Genomic DNA, 6,160 nt, shown 5'->3' with positions numbered 1-6,160 from the left:
GCGACGGCGCGATCTCGGCTCACCGCAACCTCCGCTTCCCAGGTTCAAGCGATTCTCCTGCCTCAGCCTTCCTAGCAGCTGGGATTATAGGCATGCGCTACCACACCCGGCTAATTTTGTATTTTCAATTGAGACGGGATTTCCCCATGTTGGTCAGGCTTGTCTCCGACTCCCGACTTCAGGTGATGCGTCCACCTCGGCCTCCCAAAGTGATGGGATGACAGGCATGAGCCACCGCGCCCGGCCTGTTGTATTGTATTGTATTGTATTGCGTTGTATTGTATTGTGTTGCGTTGTGTTGCGTTGTGTTGTGTTGTGTTGCGTTGCATTGTATTGTATTGGAATGCATTGTATTGACTTATTTTATTTCGTTAGTTATTTCTGTGTTATTCTATTTATTTATGTGTTTGCTTGTTTTTGCCTGATCAAAGGTCAATCAGACCCAGTCGTCAAAGTGGCGATTTCCTAGGCAACGAGGGAGGGAGGAACTTGGAGGTGGGGGCGGGGGCGGTGGAGAAGACACAGTTGCCCCAGGCTGTGCGCAGGCGGCCTGGTGCTTCCTTCCTCTGCGAGGCCTCCGTTTTCAGAGCAACAGTGGCCGCTAGGTGATGCCCGACGTCTGCCAATGAGAGTGTCAGCCCGGAATGAATTGGGATCCCCTTAGGGGGGGGCGGGGAAGGATGTGCGGGGAAGGATGGAGGCGATTCCCCACAACTAATCGACCAGGGCCCCTGGGGGGACACAGCCTAAGTCCCCACCCATCGGATCATCTGGAACTTCCGTCCAGAGATGAGAGACCGACTGGGAATTCTCTCAGTCAAGGTCCAAACCGAAAAGAATCACCGGCACAGACACCAGGACTAAGGCAATTTCTAAAAGACTGGTTTCTGTGTTTTGGGTGAATCCGTGTATTTCTGTATCACAAAATTACCTATTTCGAACGTTACGATTTTTCTCCTCCTTTCGTGTCCCGTCCTGTGATACACAGACCAGGGGACTCCTCAGCTCACAGTCCATGAGGCCAGAAGATGACGTCCCAAATTTCTATTTAGAATGAATTTAAGCAGGCCAGCCAAAGCCAAACACTCTGCCCTGAAACTATCGGGAAGACAAGCGGGGTGGGGGCGGGGGGGGCGGAGGCGGGAGTCTGGGCGCGGTAGGCTCGTGCCTGTCATCCCCGCACTCTTGGGAGGCCGAGCGCAGGTGGATCCTTCGATCCAAGCCTTGGCAACATGGTGAGACCTCGTCTCAAACAAAAATACAAAAACTAACTGGTTCCATAACCTGGACTCAAAGTTAATAAATAGATAAATAGGCCGGGGGCGGTGGCTCACGCCTGTCATCCCAGCACTGTGGGAGGCCGAGGCGGACGGATCACGGGGTCAGGAGATCGAGACCATCCTGGCTACCACAGTGAATACCCATCTCTACTCAAAATACAAAAAAGTAGCCAGGTACGGTGGCGGGCGCCTGTAGTCCCAGCTACTCGGGAGGCTGAGGCAGGAGAATGGCGTGAAACCGGGAGGCAGAGCTTGCAGTGAGCCGAGATCGCGCCGCTGCCCTCCAGCCTGGGCAACAGAGCGAGAGTCTGTCTCGAAAATAAATAAATAAATAAATAAATAAATAAATGAATGAATGAATGAATGAATGAATGAATAAAGAATAGCAAATAAATAAATACATTAAAATTGAAAACTAAAAAAAAATAAAAATAAAAAAGTGTAGCCGGCCGGGCGCGATGGCTCACGCCTGCCATCCCAGCACTTTGGGAGGCCGAGGTGGGGAGATCACCTGGGGTCGCCAGTTCGAGACCAGCCTGACCCACATGGAGAAATGCCGTCTCTACTAACAATACAAAATCAGCCGGGTGTGGTGGCCCATGCCTGTAATCCCAGCTACTCTCAGGAGGCTGAGGCAGGAGAATCGCTTGAACACGGCAGGTGGAGGTTGCGGTGAGCCGAGATGGTGCCACTGCACTCCAGCGTGGGCACCAAGAGTGACACTCCGTCCCAAGGAAAAAAAAAATGAAGTGCTGTATTCTGTTATTTCTGCTTCCTGCCCTGAGAAGAACATAGTACAACTGTTGCCTGCCAGCCTGCCTGCCTGCCTGCCTGCCTGCCTGCCTGCCTGCCTGCCTGCCTGCCTGCCTGTGACAGGGCCTCACTCTGTCTTTCGCCCAGACTGGAGCACAGTGACACCATTATGGCTCGCTCACTGCAGCCTCAACCTCCCCAGGGTTAGGCGATTCCTCAAGGGATCCTACGGCCTCGGCCTCCCAAAGCGTTGGGGTTACAGGCGTGAGCCACCAGCACCCGGCCTGAGTTAATACGTCTGGTCTCACTACGTCCTCACCACACACCCATGAAGAACTCAAGTCAAGAGAGAGTCGGCAAGAGACTCTCAGCATTCTCTCCTGAAAGCACGAGTGTCCCGAGCGCCTGTGGTTTCAGGTGGCCGCGCGTAGAGGAGAGATCGCCAATGTTTCCAGAGAGGTGCGAGCCACAGTCATTCGAGGGCATCCGAGCACGAGATGGGGTTTCTGACAGCGACTTAAGGGCCAGGAAGGGCCAGAATCTGCCGAGGCCCGTGTTCCAGGGTGGGGCCGATGGAACCCAAGGTAGAGGGAGTCAGCGGTCCGCACGGAGAGAGCTCCAGCCCTAGGCCCCGCTGTGCAGACCGAATCAGAAGGAAGAGAGTCCTTCGTCCTACATGCCACATCCCTCACATCCCCCCACTGAACTTGGGAGCGGATCCGTGTTCCAAACACGAGGTGACTCTCGGTTTGCAATGGATCACAAGGGGCCGGGCTTTCCAGAGTCGGCAGGATAGAGAAGTCATTCTGGCTCGGCCTCCCCCATCCCCCGGGAACGGTCCCGCTGGTGACTTTAAACGAGCCGGGGCTGGCCTGGCCGGGCCATAGCCGCTACGGGAGTGGGGTGGCGGTGGGGTGCGGGCGGTGTGGGGTGGGGGGATGCCTGAGGCACTGCAGAAAGTGGGCCTGAGCCTCGAGGATGACGGTGCTGCAGGAACCCGTCCAGGCTGCTCTATGGCAAGCACTAAAACCGCTGCGCTTACCGAGATGCGGTTTTCCTCGCAGAACGCCTTTATGCAGAAGTACACTCAGAAGAAGCCTTGTTTTCACTGGTGACCTGTCCTTACCCCTCAGGAAAGGCCTATAAAGCATATAGACTCTGGAAAGGACACAGTGGTACTGCACCGCCATGCAAATACCGGCTTGCAAAATGTTGCGTGGATCTCAGCAAGCTTGTAGAAGGGGAACACATCTTATCGGGTGGAGTGTTTCCTAAGCAGAAAAGCCATGACGATATTTTTACTGAGTCTGGTGATTCAGCTCGCTTTACTCTCTCATTGCCGGGACACGCATATCGCAAGACAGATCGGCTTGCCAAAGGATCAGAATGTGACCAACAGGGCCTTAGTTGAAATCCTTTCCTCTGGTATCCCTTTGAATCATTATGTGAAGTAGGTGGAAAAGCAAGATCCTGACCAAACACTTCCATTCACATCTTTACAGAACTTTGGCAACTGTCTGTCCAAGTGTTGCCCCACACAAGTACCTCGTCCTAGCTTATGTCACAGACAGCCTGAGACCGTTCTTACGGAAACACCCCAGGACACCATTGAATTAAACAGATTGAGTTTAGAATCTTCCAATTCAAAGTACTCCTTGAATACAGATTCCCCAGTGTCTTCTATGGATTCAGCTGTCATTTCACCTGATACTGTCCCACTGGGAACGGGAACTTCCATGTGATCTACACAGGTGCAAAATGAACCAAACACCGGTCGAAGTTTATTAGGAGGGCCAGCAGCTGTTGGTCCATTCACCCCAAGTGTTGGGACTTTGCCAGTAGAAACCTCGAGTCCCGGAGATGGATCCTATTTACAAAACTACACCGCTTTGAGACACCTTCTGTAATTGACGTGCCATCCACCGGAGCCCCTTCAAAAAAGTCTGTTGCCAGAATCGGCCAAACCGGAACACAGTCTGTCTTCTCGCAGAGGGGAATCAGCCGAAAGGTCACTCCAATTCTTGCAAAAACACAAAGTTCTGGTCCACAAACGAGTGGAACGCCTCAGGTGTTGAGCCCCACTATGGCGTCTCCCCCAAATGCACGACCTCGAAGAAATTCGCGACTCTTGATTAGTGACAGCTCCACAACCAAGGATAATAGGAAAAAATTTAAAATGAAGTTTCCACCGAAATCCCAAGCAGAAAAACAAAAAGTAGAACTAATAAAGGAGGTACACCACAACCTAACATAAACGATAGCCTGGAAATGACAAAACTGGACTCTTCCATCGTTTCAGAAGAGAAAAGAGCCGCAATCACACCTCAGATTCAGGCTTTTCATCTACAAAAAGCAGCAGCAGAAGGCTTGATGAGCCTTCTTCGTGAAAGGGGGAAAGGTTATTTAGCTTTGTGTTCTTACCACCGCAAAGAAGCTATCCATATTTTGAGCCATCTACCTTCTCACCACTAGAATACCGGTTGGGTACTGCGCCAAATTGGAAGGGCCCGTTTTCAACTTTCAGAGTCCATGCGACCTGAAAGAATATTCTCAGAGGTTAGAAGGAGGGAGAATTATAGAGTGGAAGGCAGGGAGATCTACACTACAACACTTTGGCATCCTCCAAAAGATGTTGCTCTTTCAGTTCTGTCGAAAGACTTCACAGACATGGATAAAAGTTCTCCAGCCAGAGGCCTGGTGTGCTGCAGGGACCCGTTGCAGTCTGCAACGGGAACAGGATATTGCCATTAAATTCTTCCAGAGAGCTATGGAAGTGGATCCAAATGATGCTTACGCCTATACCGTCTTAGGGCGTGAGTGTGTCTTCACTGAAGAATTGGACAAAGCCTTAGCTTGATTTCGAAATGCTATCAGAGTCAGTCCTAGACATTGCAATGCATGGTGACAGGTCAGGAAGCGTAAAGACAAAGTCTTACGGATGGTGCCGGTACTCGCTAATTTTTCTTGTTAGATAGCTCTTTATTGTCATGAATTTGGTGACGAATACTTAGGGATGGTACACGCTGGTCAATAACTTCTAACTAAGATGTTTTCTTATGAAATGTATGTCTTGAACAAACTCTTAAATGAACTCATGATAATAGAATACCAGATCCTTATACTCAACAGTTTCTGTCTTCTACCAGACTTTTGTAGATACCGTAGTTGTCTTTAGGGGGTGTGTGTGTGTGTGTGTGTGTGTGTGTGTGTGTGTGTGTGTGTGTGTGTGTGTGTGTGTGTGTGTGTGTGTGTGTGTGTGTGTGTGTGTTTCTTTAGTTTTGTTACTTGATTTGTTACTTTTTGTTCGAGCACCGCAGCGGTGATGGGGACAAAAAGGGCTTGGGAGATTGGAAAGGAATAGCATCATTCACTTATTGGATAATAGAAAAAAATATGGACACGATGCACTAGCTGCTGCTTTGTGACAGTGTTCCAGTCTATGGCGTTACTATGAAGAACTGAGCGTCCCCTTTTATTCAGCGGTCTCTCTGTTTCACTGTTTTGTGCTTGTGTGTCAGTAGACACACAGGAAATGTCTACCTGGGTCGTATGGTTATCAACTGAATAAGATATGAAAAAGCGTGGTCCTACTTCCGCCTCAACACCATACTGACTGTTGACATTTATTGTATTTTTCTGGGCTGACTTAATAGTTAAAACCTCAAGAGAAGGCCGGGCGCGGTGGCTCACGCCTGTCATCCCGGCACTCTGGGAGGCCGAGGCGGGCGGGTCACAAGGTCAAGGGATCGAGACCATCCCGGCCAACATGGTGAAACCCCGCCTCTATTAAAAGTAGAAAAATTAGCTGGGCGTGGTGGTGGGCGCCTGTGGTCCCAGCTACTCGGGAGGCTGAGGCGGGAGAATCTCTTGAACCCGGAGAGGTGGAGGTTGCAGTGAGCCGAGATCACGCCATTGCGCTCCACGCTGGGCGACAGAGCGAGACGCCCCCTCAAGAAAAGAAAATAAAAAAAATAAATAAATACATAAATGAATATCAAGAGAAAGTATAATTCTGAAGTCATAAGCCTGTGGTCGTTTTCTTGTCAGATACGGTTATCTTTGGGGTGGGTTAATTGTTACAGCAGTGGAGTTTTTTCATTGGATTTGCTTCTGAATCTGAAGCATTA

This window comes from Pongo abelii, chromosome 11 (genome assembly GCF_028885655.2).
Source record: "Pongo abelii isolate AG06213 chromosome 11, NHGRI_mPonAbe1-v2.0_pri, whole genome shotgun sequence".
NCBI lineage: Eukaryota > Metazoa > Chordata > Mammalia > Primates > Hominidae > Pongo > Pongo abelii.
This window is presented reverse-complemented; position numbering follows the sequence as displayed.